At 38.0% G+C, this 22,528-nt stretch overlaps 1 long non-coding RNA gene across 3 annotated transcripts; it reads right to left on the bottom strand.

Moving 5' to 3' along the window:
• On the bottom strand, nucleotides 1-14,027 carry LOC139191543 (uncharacterized). 3 transcript variants are annotated; one of them, XR_011575594.1, is made up of 4 exons: nucleotides 13,536-14,013; nucleotides 12,814-12,871; nucleotides 5,943-6,318; nucleotides 1-819 (listed from the first exon to the last, which is right to left on the bottom strand). It is a non-coding gene; the product is annotated as an uncharacterized lncRNA (long non-coding RNA). The 3 variants fall into 3 exon arrangements; XR_011575595.1 differs by lacking the exons at nucleotides 1-819; nucleotides 5,943-6,318 and adding an exon at nucleotides 7,373-8,533 and having other exon boundaries at nucleotides 13,536-13,995; XR_011575593.1 differs by lacking the exons at nucleotides 1-819; nucleotides 5,943-6,318 and having other exon boundaries at nucleotides 11,153-12,871; nucleotides 13,536-14,027.
• Nucleotides 14,028-22,528: the final 8,501 nt, after the last annotated feature.

Below are 22,528 nucleotides of genomic sequence, written 5' to 3' on the forward strand. Positions count from 1 at the left end.
TTCTCAATCAAACAGATAAGCAAATCACATTCATGTTTTACGAAATAATAACTAAAAGTAATCGATTCATATAAAACATATGTCCATGGCTTCAAATTCACCTCTAACTAAAAAGGAATTAGTTCCACATGTTCATAACAATTGAAAAGCAACAGAAAATTAAAATGGAAACAAAACGAGGGAAGAAAGAACTCTTATAACTCCAATGGTTGCAGGTGGCTTGCGGCACAAGTCCTCCTCCAATGGAAGCCACGACAAAGCTCTTCTTCTCTAAGGGTTGCGGCTGATTGTGTTTTAGAATTATATGGGGTGGTGGTCATTTGAAATTTGGCTTAAAACATATATTTATAGGCTAGGGTTTGGCCGAATTTCTGGAGGAAAAGGCTTAGGGTTTGCGGCACAAGGCTTGGCCCAATCCAAGGGGGAAGATAACTAGGGTTTCAGGCAGATTTTTAGGGTTTCTAGAAGTAAGGGGTGCGGCACTCTTTTAGGCTTCTAGAAAGAAAATGTTTTGTGGCAGAAATTGGAATTTCTAGAAAGGTTTGGGGCACCACCTTTCTAGGGCTTCTAGAAAGGTGGGTGCGGCGCATGTATAAGAGAAGGGATAGGTCTTCTAGAAGAGATTTAGGTCCCCTTGCAGCTTATTACTAATCTTCCAAGACTTGAATTGATTTCTCCATCTCTTTAGCACATTCCTAGCTTCACTTGATCTTTGAAAACATCCATTCCTTGTGCTCCACATGCATGCAATCCAATCCAGCCCAAAAGTGCTCTAAAATAGTGCAAAATGCACTTTCTTGCCAACTTTGCCAATTAGATCTACAAACACATGAAAATAGCTTAAATCACTACAATAAACACAAACTAACTATGAAAATGCAAGAAAACAAGCTAACTAAGTCGCATAAATATGCTCCTATCAATAATCATATGACTGGTTTCTGTGAATGGTTAAAACGGCAACTGTTATTCAAATGATATGGTCCTAGTGATAGTTCATATATTATAGATTTCAAAATTTGTACCCCTCGATTAGGAGAGCGACGATAGTGCTGAGTCACGAAAGAAATGCTTTATGACATGTGTTCGCCTCTACGCATCTTTGGACTATTTTACTCCGGTAATTATGGTTTGTGTGTACGTGGATGCCGAAGCACTTCTAGTAGCTCTGATTAGTATGCTTAGGAGTAGTGCGGGAGCGCGATCGAGGCGTAAATCGGACGATTCATGCACCTTCTCGCTGAGGAGCAAAATAGTAATTGTGGATCCTTCGGGAACTTCTCATTTGCTTACTGAGACAATGATGAGTTATCAGCATTACAGGCTGCAGACTATAGTATTGATTGCTTAATTGTTGGGTTCGCTAAGCAAGTGGGCAAGTTGACCTATCCACGGCAAGAATTATTAATGAGCTATGGTTTAGACTCGACTCAAGACACCCCAATTCTCAGAGTACGTGACATGACTGATGTTTGGGCAAGGTTCATTTTCATTTTAGGTTCTAATTTTTAGTGCAAATATTTTTTAAACTACATTATTTTATTTATATATGTATTTTTGCTATTTCAAAATTTAGGTGAGTTATTTTCAATTTTGATTTAAAACTCAATACAAGTATTTGAATTGTACATTTATATATATATATATATATATATATATATATATATATATATATATTATTTTTTGACGTTATCATATTAGACACATATATTTTTGACCTTATGTTATTACATAATTATATGTATTTTCAACTTTATAGTTTTATACGAGTATTATACAATACTATATTATTGAGGAAGGAAGAAGGTATGAGCTTGGAGGCATGAAAGAGAAATCATTGCATTCCGATCGTGATGGAATGGCATTTTCTTTTATGCAGCCGCTCTAACTTGATTTCTTCCTTGTATATATATGCATATTTTCTCCCTATTTTCGAGTATTTTACTTATAACAAGTTATTTCAAATTTCAGGGACTAAATTTTCTTAAGGGGGGTAGATTGTAACGACCCGTCCCCAATTATCATGGTTTTTATAATTTTAAAACATGAATTTACGAAAATGCCCTTCGAGGAAAAAATGTTGACTTTTGTTGACCGCCTTGTTGTGTCACGTAAGGTCCATTTTCTTAGCATATCATTGTAGTACTCATCGCTATAAGCGTGTGGGCGCAAGCGGAATTGGATTTGGAGTTACGATGAATGTTTTACGGAACTACGAAGTTGAAGGGCAAAATAATCATTCCACTATTCTAGATATTTTATTATTTTATTAATTTCTATCACTTGGGCGCCCACACCCCACTTCTCCTTTTGCCACGTGTCCCATCTCCCTAATCTTCTGGAACTTTCTCCCTTTCCTTTCTCTCCCGTGACACTCCCTCCCTCTCACTATTCTCTCTTTCTATTGAAGCACCCCACCACCCACCCTCGCCATCCTCTTCGGTGAGCACCACAAACCACCAACCTTTTCTCTTTCTGTTCTCCCCCATCCTTCTTGGACTCTCTCGCCTTTCTCATTCTCCTTTTCCCTTTGCAAATGCAGAGAGCGAGACCACCACCACCATTACAGTTTGTTAATGAATAGGTAAGCCTAGGAGTCAGTCTTCTTTGTCTTAATGCGATGTGCGAGTTCGATTTTTCAATGGTTGATTCGTTGTTGTGAATGATTATAACGAAATTGGCTCGGGAAGAATTTCTCAGGTTTCAGTGAGCCATCCATGAGCTATAGATGCGTTTCTGATCGTTTTCGGCCACTATTTGATCCATTATTGGTATGGCTCGAATCCTTACTTCCTCGACTTTGTTGGCGAGTTTTAGTGTAAATTTGACCCCAAATCGGAGCCAGGGAAGTTTCTCGGCCAAAATCCCTAAATTTTGGTTTTCTCCTTCGTTGGGTCTGGTGACCCGTGAGCCTAATTAGGTTGACCCAACCCGTGGCCTAATCCAAATCTAGACCAAGCCCAGTTTAGTAACCCAGCCTAAAACTATTGGCCCAATAACCCTAACCCGGTCTAACCCAACTGAACCAGGCCCAAGCCCAGATCCTAATCGGATCCAACCCAACCCAAGCCTAAAACCTATATCCCATGGTCGGTGCATAGGTCTGCGCATGGAAGCGCGTGGAGGGCTGTTGGCCCACACGCGTAGGTTAGCACGTGAACAGCCCTATGTGTGTGTCCATGCGCGGCTCATATGCTGACCATAGGATTTGGGTTTTAGTCTTGGGTCGGGTTGGATCTGATTTGGATTTGGGCTTGGGCCTGGCTCAGTTGGGTTGGATCGAGTTAGGGTTATTGGGCTAATGGTTTTGGGTTAGGTTACTACACTGGGTTTAGGCCTGATTTAGATTGGGCTTGGTTTTTCAATTGGGCCACAAGTCGGGTCAACCCAATTGGGCTAGCAGGTCACCGAACTTAATGAAAGAGAAAATCGAAATTTAGAGATTTTGGCCGGGAAATTCCCCAGCACCGATTTGGGGTCAAATCTACACTAAAACTCACTAAGTAAAAACCAAATTAAAGGTAAGGAAGTAAGGATTCGACCCATACCAATAATGGATCAAGTAGTGCCTAGAAACGGTCGAAAACACATTTATAGATCACGGATGGCTAGCTGGAAATTGGAAAATTCTTCCCAAGCTGATTTCGTGTTATTCCTTCTTAACAACGAATCAACCACTAAGCAATCGAACTCGCAATCACATTAAGACAAAGAAAAGTGACTCCTAGGCTTACCTAATTGGAGAAGGTGGAACTCGCCAGATTCGTCGACAAACTATACTGATGGTTGTGGTTTCGGCCTCTACATTTTCAAAGGGAGAAAGAGAACGAGAAATGCGAGAGAGTCCAAGAGAGATAAGGGAGAATGAGAGAATGAGAGAATGAGTGTCACGGGAGAGAAAGAAGAGGGAGAGAGTAAGATTATCGAGAGGGGACACGTAGTAGAATGAGAAGTGGGGTGTCGGGCCCACATGACAGAAATTAAATAAATAATAAAATATCTAAACCCTAATATCTAGAATAATGGAATGACTATTTTGCCCCTCGACTTCGTAGCTCCGTAAAACGTTCATCGTAACTCAAAATCAAATTCCACTTGCTAAGAAAATGGATCTTACATGACATGACAATGTGGTTAACAAAAGTCAATGTTTTTGCCTCGAAGGGAATTTTCGTAAATTTATGTTTTAAAATTATAAAAATCATGATAACTGGGGACAGGTCGTCACATTGCATTATCCCAACTATGAGTTATCATGTGACATGAGTATGAAAACTTCTCGTTGATTGCATTTAGTGGATTCATTCTCTATTGAGCAGCTACATATTTGTCTTGGTGTCAGTCACACTGATGACTGCGACCAGTCACTTTCCTAGAGAGAAGACAAAGCATGTGTTGATCTTAATAGACAGTCAATGCCCAATTGGCAATCCTATGATCAGGAACATTTATCATATCTATATGTTATCCAAAGAAGCAACCTTGAGATTAATGACATCACCATTATATAGGATTCTTAATCATGTGGTTAAGTCTCTAAATGTGTTTGGATCTTGATGAGACCTTGATTCCTTGGGTTGAACTATCACCCTTTTAGTGTCATAGTGGGGTGCACTAGTGACACTTTTTGGTTGGAACCAAATGAAGAGTTCATAAATGAACTTTTCCATTCGAACAACATTGTTGTAAGCTTCTATAGGGCGATATATTTTTCATTCATGATAGAACACACTACAGTTATTACTTTTAGTGTTTCCATCCAGTTATCTTTTTAGTCTTAATAAAAAGATATCCAATTATGGATGTGATATTAGATTTGTTTGTACCATACTTGACCAATTCTGAAACTACTAAGTATCGGTCAACGTTATACCATCAAGCATCCAAAAGAGTTTCCCTCCAACCAGGAGGCCAATCACAGCGCGATACATGTTGACATCAGAAGCCAATTATAGCGCGACACGTGTCAACATCAGAAGCCAATCACAACACAACACGTGTCAATGTCAAAACAAAGCTAGAAACTCTCTTCTATAGAAGGAGATCATTCTCCCACAATATTTCCTAATGTCATTTATACTAAATCATTCACTAGTACTCATTAAATGAGAGCTTGAACCTATGTACTTGTGTAAACCTTTCATAATTAATGAAAACTTTTCTACTCCGTGGACGTAGCCAATCTGGGTGAACCACGTACATCTTGTATTTGCTTCCCTGTCTCTATCCATTTACATACTTATCCACACTAGTGACCAGAGCAATCTAGCGAAGGTCACAAACTTGACACTTTCTGTTGTACCAAAGTCCTCACTGATTTTGTGCATCAACATTTGGTGAAATGGGGTCAAGATGAATTGAATTTAGGCTTACCTTGGTTGTAGTGGATGGCATAGAGGGCATATGGGGCTGCGGCAAGGGTGGTTCTTCCCTTACCGTGGCCTTGTTATTCTCATCTTCTTCGAGCATCAGCTGTTCATCCATGTTTTGGCTTGGTTTGGATGTCTTGGGTTCACCTCCAACCTCCATAGCACTTCCCAAAATGATAGCATCATGGATTTCAAAATCTTCCTTCAAATTTTCAATATTTGAGTTTGAGAGTTCACTTTGCTCTTGAATTTGTGCCGTGAACTCCATAATCTCTTCAAGTTGATTTTTCAATTCGCTCATCTCTTTAGCTTGATTGAGCATTGTTTCATTTTGATTTTGCTGCCCCTGCACCAAAGAGGTTAGTAATTGAAAAATTTGATCACTATCTGTGGACATACTTGAATTTGATTGGAATTGTTGTAGGGGAAGCTGTGGTGGCTACATAGGTGTTAAGTAAAACTTATCAGATTGCTGCCAATATCCATCTTGTTGAGCCTCCTTGGTTTGATTTTGTGAGCCATGCACCAAAGAATTTATTTCATCAAAAATTCGATCATAATCTATTGACGAACCTGAGTTTGATTGAGCATATTGTATATGAGGTTGTGATGGCTGCATAGGTCTTGAATGGAACTTCTCTTCTTGCTGCCAATATCCATCTTGTTGGAATTGTTGAGGTTCTATGTAATATGAATAATCTCTCCAATCCGAATTGTAAGCGTTGGAAAACATGTTGTCCCATGATTGACTATGGCCTTGATAACCCAAGGCATCTTCATTCGCAGCGAATTGAGAATATTGCTGAGTTGGATATCCTTGCCCATAGGACACACCACATGTAGGGACACTTTGCATTGTGGTCCTTTCGGCATATTGTGACAATTGAGAAGTAAGTTTCGCCAATTGAGCTTGAATGGTAGCAAAATCCATGTCTTACTTCCCTAGTACCTGAAATCAAGGAAACAAAACTAAATCAAATATCAAAAGTAAAAAAAAAAAAAAAAACATAAACAGAAACAAAGTCAGTAACTAAAAACAAAAGACACGAAAATAAACAAAAAGAAATAACAAGGGATTAGCAAAGTTGCTAATCCCCGGCAACGGCGCCAAAAACTTGATGCGAAAATTATCTTAACACACAAATTTAACCATCTTTTGACAATTGTAGTACAAGTATAAGTAGGGATCGTTCTTGACCGGGGATTAGGAGGGCTTGCTAATAACCTCTAAACTGACTTAAAAACATAAAACTAAACTTAAAAACACTTAACAAGGCTCACAAGACTCAAAGCAAACTTAAAATAATCAAAACAGCTTAAAACAACCAAATAAACTTAAACTAGACACTATGAATGACTTTGGATGAAAATTGATTTTTACTTGAATCAAAACACTTAAAAACACAAACTAAAACAGATTTGAAACACTTTGAAACAAGAAACTAAAAGGGGGGTTTTGATTTGGATGAAGTTGAAACAAACAAACAAGTATGAAAAACTAGACAGATTGTAAAACGAATGTGAGAAATAAGATGATGGATGGGATAGCTAGAGGCTTTTTCTCCACACATGACATGTATGTAAATAACTTGATTTCCAGTTACTACTTCATTGAATTATGAATGACAATGCTCCAAATTAACCGTGACATCACTAGTTAACTCTCAGATTTTCCTTGTTTTATTGGCTTGGATGACATCATTCGACAACCCAAAACATTCTTCAAACGTTCCCTACATGACATCATAATAGAGATACAATCAAAGATCATTATGTTTAATGAAAATCATAAGCATTGACAAAGCACTTGCAACTATGACATCATGTCACTTATGCTAGGAATTGAACTTAACGCGATCGTTTATAAGTGACCTCCACTACTTATGAATATAAGTTTGTAACGATTATGTGAAACTTTCTTATATTCTAGCAACGGATTTATGCATGCCAATTAAGTGCCGACCCTTAATTAATAAATACAAATAAGTTATCAATCAAATAGTTAAGCCAATTTCATTCACGATTCAAGAGTTCATAACTGGAATTTATCAAATTATATTGCACACATAATCATGGCTTTGAAATCACCCCTAGCCAAGAGGGGTTTAGCCGCTCATATTTACAACAAAATGAAAGGAAATGAATTTAAACATTAGAAACAAAAGAAAGAAAACACCTAAAGGCTCCAACGATCCAAGTTGGACAACAAGCACGTCCAAGCACTTTCCTTCCCTTCCTTTGCTATGGCACAAGGTGTTGGTGAGTGTTTGAAGGTTTGTTTTTATGGAGGAATTGATGTGAAGATGAATGGATGTTTTTGGATGAAGGTTGTGTTGAAATGGGAGTGAATGATCTAACAAAATATGAACTAAATTTATGTTACACACACTTCCTTTTATAGAGGAAATGCATGGCAATGGAGGGGAACATGGAGTGGTGTAGCAATTGAGTGCAATGATGCATGAAATATGAAATGATGGAGGGAACAAGGAATGATGTAGCAATTGAGTGCAATGTTTCAATGTAATGATGCATAAAATCTGAAATGATAGAGGGAATAAGGAATGGTGTAGCAATTGAGTGCAATGATTCAATGTAATGATGCCTGAATCTGAAATGATGGAGGGAACAAGGAATGGTGTATCAATTGAGTGCAATGATTCAATGTAATGATGCATGAAATCTGAAATGATAGAGGGAACAAGGAATGGTGTAGCAATTGAGTGCAATGAGTGGTGTTTGAAATGATTCAAAGGTGAAAGTGAATTGATGATGCAAAGCATGGGGGTAAAATGGAGTGGTGTTGCAGCTAGGGAACATGAATGATTGTGCACATGGTAGAGAAAGGAAATGGTGGTGGAATGATGCAACAAATGAGTCAATGGAGGGAACATGGATGATGATGCACGACATAGGAATCCAAAGGGAGTGCAATGGTGGTGCACGACAATGATGGAAAGGTGAATGGTGGAGTGACGCCCCTTTGTGGCTGAGCTCTTTGTCCTTTTTACATTAATTCTTCTTTCTCTTTAACACATTCCTAGCCTCTTTAGTCTTCAATTTCGTCCATCCACCTTGTTCCATGCATATGCTATTCATTCCAAGCCAAAAACTGCTCCAAAATGCACCAAAATGCATCTTATTGCTTCATAAGGCCTATAGACCTACAAACACACGAAAATAGCTTAAAATACATAATTAACTAAGAAATAACAACATAAATGCATGAGAACAAGCTAATTTAGTCGTATAAATATGCTCCTATCAGATACCTGATTGGAAACAAACTAGGCCTGACCCTTTTACAAGGAGGATCTTCGACACCTCCCTCCACGCAAAGACAATGCAGAAGCTTGGCTTGCAACTCTATATTGGAAAGGATGACCCAATTAAGCATCTTAACCTCTTTGAGTCCACCATGGCATACCGGATGCACACCGACGAAGAACGATGTCTTCTTTTCCCTTCCACCCTCTCTGGCGGAGCTCTAAACTGGTATTTTCATCTTCCACCTGAGACGGTCGACTCATTTGAGGAATTGAGGAAACTGTTTGTTTCTCAACACATTTTCCAAACCGATCTCTTGCACTATGCGGATGACTTGTACACTATTCACCAGAAGCTAAACGAGTTATTACGTATGTATGCTGGTCGTTTCAGCTATGAGCATTCTCATTGTGCTGAGGTAGACGAAAAAACTGCTCTCAAAGCCTTCACGGCAGGCCTACGTGACTGTTTCTTTAAGTACATGATTAATGCCAATACTTGGACGACTTACTCTGAGGTGATGGCGTAAGCTTATAACCATGCCTCTACCGAGGCATGGACATACCAAGAGAAACCCCCAACAACCATCCCCTATCAGCAAGTGGGGAGTGAAAGCCAGACCCACCCAAATGAGAAGACCTCAACCTTCCAAACGGCAACAGTGCCTCCTCCTACCTTACTTAATACTTCGCCAAGTCAACAGACATATCAATCTCAAGGTAAAAAGAAAAATTTCCATCCTCACCAGTCTCATTTTAGTAAAAGGAGTAAGGGACACTATCGCGATAACCAAGGGTATCACCACGATAATGCCTGCCCCCAGGTAGTCAACACAGTGGGCCAAACACGTGTCAAGATAGGCCCTACCCCGAGGTATGAGACATACACGCCTTTGAACGCCACATGCGTGGCCATTTACCCCAGCATATTACATATGATACCGAAGCTAATGCCGAGGTAGTCGGGTTATAAGCCCACAAAGAACAAGGGCACGTTTTGCTGCTACCACGAGCTTAACGACCATGACGGCGAGAAGTGTATCACCCTTCGTGATCATATTGAAGCTTTGGCACGTGAAGGAAAAATTGATCGATTCCTCCTTCACCCTTCAAAGGATAACCGTAACCAACACCAAGTGAATGTGATATATTCCATAAGCTGCGGCACACCTATATCTGAATCTTCCAATAGGGCCATGAAAAACAACAAACGAGCTTTATGGCCTAGTTACCAAGTGTTTCACATGGAAGACATCAGGGGAGGCAAGTATCAAAAGCCTAACTAGGATCCAATATGTTTCTACCCTGAGGAATAAAGAGGTATCATCTACCCTCACAATGACCCACTGATCGTTGAGGCTCACATAGCCAACTTTGAAGTACGACGAATCCTAGTAGACACGGGGGCTTCGGTCAATATCATGTTTGCTGAAGCTTTCAGGGCACTTAATGTAGCTAAACACTTGCTCGATCGCTCGATTTCTCCTCTGATAAGCTTCTCCGGTGATATCGTGCAACCTTTAGGGAGCATACACCTATCTTTCACCATTGGTACTAGCCCTTACACAGCTACCATTACCACTAAATTCCTGGTGGTTGATTGCCCAACGGCATACAATGTCATCTTTGGACGCACAGGCATCAATGTTCTCAAGGCCATGGTATCCACACATATGTTGTTGATGAAATTTCCAACCCCCTATGGCAATGGTTACATCAGAGGAGATCAACTTAGTGCACGATCATGTTACAACACTTCGGTCAAGCAACAGCACCTGCTTGCGCTTAAGGAAACCCTTTCTATACATGACCAAGTCATAAAGACCAGCCCGAACGAAGCCAACTTGGATCTTCACGGTGGCAACAATCAACCCAACGATCCTTGAGACGACTCTTTCACCCAGCAAGCACAACCCGCTGAAGAGTTAGATAAGGTTTCTATCTCAAAAGACTATCCAGATCGCATGGTGAAGATTGGCACCACCTTGTCGCCATCTATTCGGTTGGCATTGATAACTTTTTTGCAAGAGAACACTGAGGTCTTCGCCTGGTCATACGAGGACATGCCAAGCATATCTCCCGATATCATATGTCATCGCTTGAGTATTGACCCCAAGACCAAGCTGGTGAGACAGAAGCGAAGATCTTATGACGCTGAACGATACAAAACAATGAAGGCAGAAGTTGAAAAACTCAAAGGCATAGGTTTTGTCCGCGAAGTCAATTACCCAACATGGGTAGTAAATGTGGTCCTTGTTAAGAAAAATCTGACCAAAGAAAGTATCATGCTCCAAAAGGTCTTGTGGAAAATGTGTGTCGATTACACTGACCTAAACAAAGGATGCCCGAATGATAGCTTTCATCTTCCTTTCATAGACAGACTTTGTTGATGCACAAAATTAGTGAGGACTTTGGTACAACATAAAATGTTAAGTTTATGACCTTCGCTAGATTGCTCCGGTCACTAGTATGGATAAGTATGTAAATTGATAGGGACAGGGAAGCAAACACAAGATGTACGTGGTTCACCCATATTGGCTACGTCCATGGAGTAGAGGAGTTCTCATTAATTGTGAAGAGTTTACACAAGTACATAGGTTCAAGCTCTCCTTTAGTGAGTACTAGTGAATAATTTAGTACAAATGATATTAGGAAATATTGTGAGAAAATGATCTCTATTTATAGAAGAGGGTTTCTAGTTTCATTATGACATTGACACGTGTCGTGTTGTGATTGGCTTCTGATGTTGACACGTGTCGCGCTATGATTGGCTTCTGATGTCGACATATGTCGCGTTGTGATTGGCCTCCTGGTTGGAGGGAAACTCTTCTAGGTCCTTGACGATATAACGTTGACCGGTGCTCAGTAGTTTCGAGATTGGTCAAGTATGGTACAAACAATAGAGGAGTTCTCATTAATTGTGAAGGGTTTACACAAGTACATATTTTTAATCAATACATAAGAGAAAATAGGACAAACAACAATATAAACGTACCAATAAATAATGTGTATGAAATCGAACGTACCAAAATAAAAAGAAATTAATGTACATAACAATATGTACCAAATCAAACGTACTAAAATCGCAAATAAACATACCAATCAATGTTTTTTACAAATTAAAACATACCTAACGTCAATATACACATATTATGTTGTACCTAATAATAGTTTGTCAACAACTATAAGTACAACAAAATAAAATAAAATAAATAAAAGCAAAGAAAAATAGTTTGACAAAAAAAATATGAAAAATTACAGTGTTTTTATGTGGATCACCAACCATTTGGAAAAAAAATCAATAAAACGAACTATTTGAAAAAAGAGATAATATTTAATGTTTGTAAATTGTAGAACAAAAAAATTATTTTGATCGAAAAATTATAATTGGAAAAAGAGATAATAGAGTTAATAACTAATAAGTAATATCCCACTAATAAGGGGAAAAAACGCATAAAAAACCTAAGACAAAACATTTAGAAATTAATAATTAACATTTTATTTTAAGAAAATACAATAATGAAATGTAATTTAATTTAACAGAAAATGGTGAGGTGTCTATTGGTCAAAACACTTTAATCAAATCTTGAAAAGGCATAAATGACACGCCATAACCCAGAATGTCCACATGGACACCGAATCGGGTTGTGTTGGCCGACACCTGGAAGGCGACGAAGCCATAAAGTGTAGTTTGGTGGAATATGTGAATAAATTTAAACCTAGAAGTGCCTAAATATAAGAGTGCGTGGTGACTGGGAATGAACTCATTTCACACGTGATGTCAGAGCATAAGTAAAGTACAGTAAGATAGGATTCTTGGCAAGCACTAACACCGAGGTGCAGCAATGATGAGCAAACTACATAAATACAATCAAGCCATAGTGATTCAATAGTTCTAATCAACATACTAACATTCATAGCCATAGATATAATTATGGCATCAAAGATTATAAGCATACCTTTGCATCCCATAGGATGTAGCATATTCCATAATTTCTAGTCAATATTAAATTCATCAAAGCCGTAACTTGGATTAAGGCATCCGTAGGATCCGGAATAATTTCATAAATTTCGTCATTTCGCTAATGCATATGTATTTTACTCTAATCCAGGCGTACGTAAGAAATTCTTTTTCAAATGCATAAATGGAAACTATAAAAAGGAAAATACCGACTCACCTGAAATCCGCGCTACAACTCCCTAGCACAATATCGAGGCATCATGAACGATCGTTGCCTAGAACAAATATCAAATCATGTCTCAGAATTCTTATCGATAGAACACATAACTTACCTAAAACACATCCCCAAGGACGTTCTAGAATGATTTGAAACCCATTGACCAAAAGTCAACCTTCAGTCAAAGGTCGATGATAGTGTCCACAACCCTACATAACTCAATCTAGAAGATCCACAACTTGGATCTCCGATCTGTAACTTCCAAAGATCCACATTATGCTTCTAAAACAACATACTAAAATCTTACCACAATCCTACAGTCAAGTCTCCGCCAACCACAATTCAAATGGAGGTTAACGTTTTATTTTACGAACTTACAAATCCAATTCAGGAAGATTCATATGTTGGATTACCAATCCTTAAGTTTCTATGGTCCTCAAATATTACGTACTATAATGTATTAAAGTTTGGTGTCGATCCAACGGTCGGATCGTCGATTGCTATAATGTTCAAGTGGCAGACCTTAGCGAAATTATACCCAAACAATGGAATTTTGTTAATCAAATGTCAAATATGGAATTGGGGCATCCGAATTAGCCTAGGAAGGTCTGGTGAGGTCTCGGCCCACGCGCAGCCCCGACTCGCAGAAAAATTTAACTATTTCCAAAAATTCTCAAATTTTACAAGAATAAAGATCTCAATGAGTAGAGAAAGTTTTATACCTGTGGCCAAGTCCAATTTGGCCGGGAAAAGCTCCAATTTCCCTTGAACTCGTTGGAAACCCTAGAAATGGGTGGCTTCGATCCGTCACCTCTGGTGCTCCGCCGCCCCTACAATTGTTTGGGCTTTGTTGTAGGCCTCAAGAGGAGTATTTTGGTGGTGGTAATTGAATGAAATTGTTTCACAAATGGTGGATCTCGGGCAAGGTTTCCCGCGGCACCTACGGTGGGGTTTTCACCAAACTTCAACTAAATTTCTTCTGATTTTAGGTGGAAATGGTAGAAGGGAGGTTGTGGAAGAGGTTGAAGGTGGTGGAGTGACATGGTTCGCTGGAAAAACCAACGAAAATCGTCGGAGAAAATGAGCAAAATCGGGTCGAGTAAAAAAAGAGAAACAGTCCACTAATCCCGTGCCCTCTTTCTCCTTCCTTTACCCTCATTTCCTCTGTTTCTGATTCGCCAGCCTTCTTTCTCTCCTCTCCCAATTCGGTCAACATCCTCTTCTCTCTCCTCCGATTAGGTAACAGCCCCCTCATTCCTCTCATTTCTCATTTCTTTCCTCCGTCTATTCTTCTTTTTTCCCTCATTTTTCTATCAACTAATATTAAAATAATAATATAATAATTATGAGAAATATATAAAATAATAAATAGTAATCCATACAAAAGTACTTTTCGGATTTGTAGTTTCGTAAAGTTTTAACCGTAACTCCAATTTTGATTCCACTTGCGCCTACGGGTTCGTATCATTAAGTACTTCAAAAATACGCTAAATGAATATTTCGTACGTCTCACCATACATTGGTCAACAAAAGTCAATACCCTCGCCTCTAGGGCATTTTTATAAATTCACATTTTGAAAGTTTATAAAATCGTAGAATTAGGGACGGGTTGTCATAATCTACCCACCTTAAAAAAATTTCGTCCCCGAAATTTAAAATCATTTGCTGAAATAATATACTCCAAAAGATAGGAACAAAGTATATATATAAGGAAGAAATCAAGGTGGAGTGGTTGCATAAAAGAGAATGCCATTTCATCACAATTGGATTGCATTGACCCATTTTTCATGCCTCCAAACTCAAACTTTTCTTCTCCTTCAATACAATACTACAATATGAACTCCTTTACAAAGACATCAAGTCAAAAATAGATATATGGTAACATATTGTCAAAATACATATATAATATAACCTACAATTTAAAATAGCTGCATCGAAATGAAAGCTGAATATAGAAAAATTTCACTTACGCACTCGTGGCATCAAGTACTCCGAGAATATGTATGTAGTAACTTTGAGTCAAGCCTAAACCATAAATAAATAAACTAACGTAAACAGCCTAATTGCCCACTTGCTTATCGAGTTCAACAAATAAGTTATTGATATTACGGTCTGGAGCCTACAATACCTACAACTCATAGTTGTCTCGATAAGTAAGTAACAAATTCTCGAGGGTGCAATATTGTCATCATGCCCCTCATTGGGAAATACACATAAATCATCCAATTAGCGCCTCAATCGTGCTCACATACTACCCTCTCAGGCGACAATGCAAATAACACACAATTTGCTACATTGTAATCTCGATCATTCAACCACCTATACACAATACTCTTCTGTCAATCATGTGCTATGCATAAAATTTCCTTACTACGTCTCAACAATGCCGTACCCAAAACCAAAAATTGTAACCGTAGTTACAAGCAACTAAAATAAAGCTAACTATGTGTTATAACCAGGCTAATTGTAGAACGGATGAAATGCAACATGTCCACTAAGGTTTGAGTAGCTCGTTTCAAACTAATCGTTAGTTTGAGGGTGAAATGCGGGATGTGATAAAGCTTAATACACATGGCCTTCAAGAAGGCTTCCCAAGACTTAGAAATGAAACATGTGTCACGGTGAAATATAGTAGTGACACACACACACGCACACATCATATAACTAAACAATGCAGTTCATAACGCCATAGTGAGCATGTTCATATTGAATTTCCCTCGAGTTTAGCAAAACTATGCCAAGAAGAACAATTAAGAATTTGAGGGTCCAATAAGTCCATCAAATCTAGAATACAAGGTAATTGAAAATTAATGCATGACATCTCGCTACAACAGTAACTTCAATCACCAACGGTAAGGATTCACTTATCAGAGTATTTGTTGGGTGATTGAGGAATTAATAGTCACAACTAAAATCTAAATGTTCGTGCGATTCACCTAAACGGTCTATTTGCTTCAAAATTAGTATAAAGTGCAATAGGGTAGACACATACCCAAGGGTGACTGGAATGCCTTCGGGCACAAAAGATGAATATGAAATCACAGTCAAAGTAGATGTTGATCTAAACGCTAGAAAAATCTTATAATTTCAAGAATGAGTAATTTTCTCAAGTGATCCAAAACGTAGTCCCTTTGGACCAACGAAAAGTAAGCTAACTTGTCAAGTCAGTCGATAATCACCGAAACAACATCATAATATCCACATGTACAAGATACCTTGTACCAAGAGCTTGTGGTGATAGTTCCCCATTTCCGATCGGATAAAGGAAGTGATTATAATCATTCGAACGATTTCTTGGTGGTTTGCAGGTAATGCCATATCAATACACGTGAATTCCACTTGAAATGAGATAAGACAAGTTGAAGGTGTACAACGGTACACACGTCTTTTGATGTGGTAAATAATAATTACATTTGCACAACCAGAGGAATGCACGGTAGTGCAATTGTAGACGTTGATTTGGTTCCTCTAACGCCATTGTCAGAAATCTAATTCTTTTCAAATGAATATGTACTTGAGAGGTATAAGATTGATAAATATTTTGGACACGTCTCTCTATAGAGAAGTGTCATCCAGTTTTCAAGTAACGGTGGTAATTGTTGACTCTAAGTCATGAATAAGATGGTTCATGTCAAACGGTTATACATGTTAGCAAATATAAGCGATACTCCACCATGCTGCCTTTACATGGCCGAAACATCCAAGAAAAACATAATCATGGATTTCCAAAATGATCATTATTATTGAAAGGTGTAAAACGAAGGTAAAATGAGACAACAATTCAGTTATCAGAAACTTTATTCATAATCAACATCACAACTAAACTAACTTTCCTCAGTTGTAAATGAGGAGAAAAACTATAGCAAAAAAATGACTAACAAATTGTTGATAAAATTGACAAGACCAAGACTATCCCGTATTTCACATCACTTTGTGAGAATTTCAATTTTCTTCCGCTACAACCTTCTTGGAAATTGACAAGGATGTCACCTGCTGAGATCACACCACCCAAGAAAAGTGCCAACTAAACAAAGGTAATATTTGAGGAATTTGGTAATAAGCTAACTATTGATATTTAGAAAATTTGGTCTCACTGTCGAGGTAGATGAGAAGGTCGTCGATAAGACCACTATGACTGCGTCAAGCTATGGGAGAAAACTCAGGTTACAAAGGTGGTCGAGTAGACCATCAATTCGAAATATGGGGTAACGGTTTTAATCGTCACCCGATTAAGTTGCTAAAATCTAGGTACGATTCTAAGATTCAGTCTTTCGCCTTCGTGGATAAATTTGAGGTTCTTAAGATAAAGTGTTTAATCCCTGGTTGGGTAAATTCCTAATTGGTAAACTTGGTAACTAAGTTTCTCAATGACGTCAGTAACGTTCAATATGAAGCAACGAAAATTGGTGTAGTACTAGAAAGTGCATCGATGGTGTACTTCACTTCACCATTTGGTGATATCCCAGGGAAAATTTTGAGAAATGATGTCGAAGGTATACGTCCTTAAAACGTACCATACTACCTCTTTTCCTTACGACACCTACTAATAGGTCTTCGTAATTTTCTCAATTCTCATTCTGCTCTTACAGCGGGAATCAACTCATGCTTCAATTCTAATGTTTGTCAGTGAAAGTGACCACAATGATGGATGGTCTAGAATGTTTTGGTTACCTAGATGGGCAAAATAATTAACACAATTGTGAGTTTACTGTCCTTCTACAAAACTGGCTCCTAAGTTTCCATGATTTAGTTTCTTCAGCTCAGGTAGTCATTGTTAATCAGTTTATCAGTCGCGCCACTAATTAACGCATATATGATACTTTTGATATTGTTCATTACCCTGAAACTGTAAACTGGAATTTTGGCATAAAGGTATCACTCCCAGATACTAGTTCTTATGTCTGGTATCAAAAATCATACTGCCTGATATTGGTTGACAGTTCCTGGATATCGGACAATATTGTCAATTAGTAACGCCACTGTAGGCTGATTACAAGTTAGAACTTGCTCGGGTAGATGGTCTCAGATGATTGGTAAGGAACTAATCCTATAAAGTTGTTTTAGTAAGTCTAAGGAAGATGCTTACTACTTCGAGGATTCCTACTGACTGTAGGTATATAACAATTCGTACTCCTGTGCCTATACTCATCAAAATGACGAGTATAGCACCAAAGAAATTTGGGAAACTAGTATTTGTTGGTACGTCCTAAGGCCGGAAAAGGAATTTGCTAATAATTTACTTTAGGACGGGCTTAAACGTAAGACGATCTTCCTCCTGAAGATCCGAAATGATCCTTAATGTGTTTGAAAAGATTAGTACTATTGGGGACCAAAAGTGATTGTCCCCCAAATGTTCTTCCGTTGTGTGCTACCACTTTAGCACTAGGTTATCGCTCAAGACATTTTTGGCTTCTTGAAGAAGTAAACTTCGTAGGGATTCTAATAGGTAATATACTAACGGTTACTACCAAGGAATCAAAGCTATTTCTGGTTCTTAACTTGGAATGGTTGGTAGAAATGATTAGATGGTAGTGGAATTGGTGACCAAATTTCCGGTGATGCACAACTATTGATATAGTAGCCCTGCTTTAGGGCCTACAACTTGTCTCAAATCTACATAGTTCCTTGGCAAGGAAATTCTTCACTTAAAGTTTAGAGGCGGTAGCCAAAGCGATTTTCTCAAATATCAATAAGTCGCCTAATCCGCCCAAAACTTAAGAAAACCTAACACGTTTTTCGTAGTCGACGAGGTGACTAAATTCAACATTTAGGCTCAAGAATCGAGAATGCTTACATCATGCATGTGATGAATGCAATATTGCCCAAACTTATGCTTTGATACCAAACACACCCCGATCCGGAATGTCCACTTGGCTCCGAATCGAGCTGTGATGGCGGACACCTAGAAGGTGATGAAGCCATAAAGTGTAGTGTGGTGGAATATGTGAATAAATTTAAACCTAAAAGTGCCTAAATATAAAAGTGCCCGATGAAAGGGAATGCACCCATTTCACACATGATGTCAGAGCATAAGTAAATTACAATAAGATAGGATAAGGATTATACCCTCAAAGGTAGCCACCTATACTGAGATTTGCCAAGAATCTTTGTCAATACAAAAGTTCAGCACCTAAAACCTACATGGGCGAAAAATAAGGGTAAGTGGGCCTGAAAATAAAGTTTTAATAAAAACCTTTCAAAATGTTATAACCCGTCGCCATAAAACATGTATAATTTCTAGAAAATCATACTACGTATGAGTATGAAATCAAATGCAAATCAACAATAAATCCAAAAACATGCCAAATCACAATATTTCAACAGTAGTATAATAAAATTAGGTGCTCATAGATCTATGCTAGCACACAAGTCGGAGTCGCCTAATGCAACCTGTACAACTGGACTGATGCTTATCAATCTATGCTAGCACATGATTCGGAGTTGCCTAATGCAACCTGTACGATAGGATTGGCACCTACTTGGATCCAAGGTGAGCATGTGGTGCGGAGGTGAACATACACGTGAAAGATTGATCCTGGCCCTAGCCCTGGGCGACACAATGATGAGCAGACTACATAATTACAATCATGCCACAGTGATTCGATAGTTCTAATCAACATACTAACATTCAAAGCTATAGATATAATTATGGCATCAAATATTATAAGCATACATGTGCATCCTGTAAGATGTAGCATATTCCATAATTTCTAGTCAATATAACATTCATCAAAGACGTAACTTGGATTTAGGCATCCCGCAGGATCCGAAATAATTTCATAAATTCCGTCATTTCGCTAATGCTTATAAATTTTAGTCTAATCCAGGCATATGTAAGAATTTGTTTTTCAAATGTGTAAATGGAAACTATCAATCATATATATATATTAAAAAAAGGAAAAGACTCATTCACCTGAAGTCTACGCTACAACTCTCTAACATGAATATTGAGGCGTCACAAACGATCGTCGCCTAGAACAAATATCAAATCATGTCTCAGAATTCTTATCAATAGAACACGTAACTTACATAAAATACATATCCAAGGACGTTCTAGAATGATTTGAAACCCATTGACCAAAAGTCAACCGTCGATCAAAGGTCAACCTTAGGATCCACAACCCTACGTAACTCGATCCGGAAGATCCGCACCTCAGATTTCCAATTTGTAACTATCAAAGATCCACATTATACTTCTAAAATAACATACTACAATCTTACCATGATTCTACGATCGGATCTCCGCCAATCACAATTTAAGTGGCGGTCAACGTTTTATTTTACGAACTTACAAATCCAATTCGGGAAGATCTATAAGTTGGATTCCGGATCCGTAAGTTTCTATGGTCCTCACATATTACGTACTATAACGTATTAAAGTTCAGTGCCGATCCAACGGTCGGATCGTTGATTGCTATAATGTTCAAGTGGCGGACCTTAGCGAAATTATACCTAAACAATGGAATTTCTTTAATCAGATGTCAAATATGGAATCGGGGCATCCAAATTAGCCTAGGAAGGTCAGGTGGGATCTTGGCCCATGCACCATCGCCCCGACTTGCTGGAAAATTCAACTATTTCCAAAAATTCTCAAATTTGATAGGAATGAAGATGTGAACAAGTAGAGCAAGTTTTATACCTGTGACCAAGTCCAATTTGGCCGGGAAAAGTTCCAATTTCCCGCGAATTCACCGGAAACCCTAGAAATTGGTGGCTTCGATCTGTCACCTTCGGTGCTCTGTTGCCCTTACAATTGTTTGGTCTTTGTTCTAGGCCTCAAGAGGAGTGTTTTTGTGGTGGTAATTGAATGAAATCGTTTCACAAATGGTGGATCTCGGGCAAGGTTTCTCGCGTCACCTACGGTGGGTTTTTCACCAAACTTCAACTAAATTTCTTCTGATTTTGGGTGGAAATGGTAGAGGATAGGTTGTGGAAGAGGTTGCAAGTGGTGTAGTGACATGGTTCATTGTAAAAATAGACGAAAATCATAGGAGAAGACGAGCAAATCAAGTTGGGTTGGCAAAGAGAAACAGCCCGCTAATCCCATGCCTTCTCTCTCCCTCTTTTCCCCTCCTTTCTTCTGTTTCTGATTCGCCAGCCTTCTGTCTCTCCTCTCCCGATTCAGCCAACATCCTCATCTCTCTCCTTTGATTGGGCAATAACCCCCTCATTCCTCTCATTTCTCATTTCTTTCCTTCGTCCATTCTTCTTCTTTCCCTCATTTTTCTATCAACTAATATTAAAAAAATAATATAACAATTATGGGAAATATATAAAATAATAAATAGTAATCCATACAAAAGTACTTTTCAGATTTGTAGTTTCGTAAAATTTTAACCGGAGCTCCGATTTTGATTCTGCTTGGGCCAATGCTTTTGTATCATTGAGTACTTCAAAAATACGCTAAAAGAATATTTTGTACGTCTCACTACACATTGGTCAAGGAAATTCAATACCCTTACCTCTAGGGCATTTTTGTAAATTCACATTTTAAAAATTTATAAAATCGTAGAACTAGGGACGGGTTGTCTTACAAATGTTTAGTCTAAAAGATATAAAGAAGTATAGGGGATTATAATTTCCTCTTATATTTTCGGGTTAATTACATAAACACCCCCTGAGGCTTACTGGGTTTTCACAAAACCTCCTCACGTTTGAAACATTACACTAACACCCCATGATATTTTAATTCTCTTTCACATAACCCCTTTTGATCAAAAAGTCATATTAATAGGATAAATCTACACTTATAACTAATTACTTAAATACTAAAAAAGATTTCTTCAAAAAAATAAAAACTAAAAAAGATATTTTATAAATACATAGAAAAGTCAAATCAAATTAAATATTACATTAAAAGATATTTAACTTTATAAATAAACCTAAATAAACTTACAAACGAAATGGTCCCTAAGATTTGTATAATCAATAAAAATGGTTCATGAGATTGAAAATCAATAGAAATGGTCTCTGAGATTGTCCACCATCCATGATTTTGGTCATTCCGTTAAAAACTCTTTAGGCAATTTTCAAATCTTCGTAATTCAATCGTTTCTTAACCAAATTCGACCCATAATATATCAAAATGAAGATAGGAAAGTGTAGAACAAGATTATAACTATTTTGAAGCCCAATGGTGGCTGGAGATGACCGAAAAATAACCTGAAAGGTGATTGGTTCGAGGAAAACTAGAAAACTCGTCGAAAACTGGATAAAATTTAAACGTTCATAACTTCTTCAATACTCAACAAAATTGAGTGATTCAAAAACAAAAATCATACTTCTCAGCGAGACGAAAATAATGATACCTTTCTTGATGGCTAACCGTTCTTGTCGAAGCCAAATCTTCAATCAAAAGGTATTCAATTTTAGGGATTTAGGAAGAATAACTTAGGGTTTTCTAGATTTAGGGATTTTGGGCTATTAATTTGCTGGTAGTGTATGAGTTTGAATATTTAAATTTTTTGCTATTCGTGAAGATGTGATAGAGTTTTCATTTCAGTTATGTAGAAAAAAATGGGTGGAGATGCATAGAGGTGTGTGCTGCAGATTATGTATTGGTTTTAGATTCAATAGACGGACATAGAGCAAACAAAGTATGGGTTGCAGATTATGGACTTGTGCACAAGTTTCCTCCTGTTCCTCTACAGAAAGCTTTTCTAAAGAATGCTAAGAAACTTCTTACTAATTATTACATGTGAACATGATCGCATTT

The sequence above is a fragment of the Malus domestica genome, chromosome 14, assembly GCF_042453785.1.
Source record: "Malus domestica chromosome 14, GDT2T_hap1".
Lineage (NCBI taxonomy): Eukaryota > Viridiplantae > Streptophyta > Magnoliopsida > Rosales > Rosaceae > Malus > Malus domestica.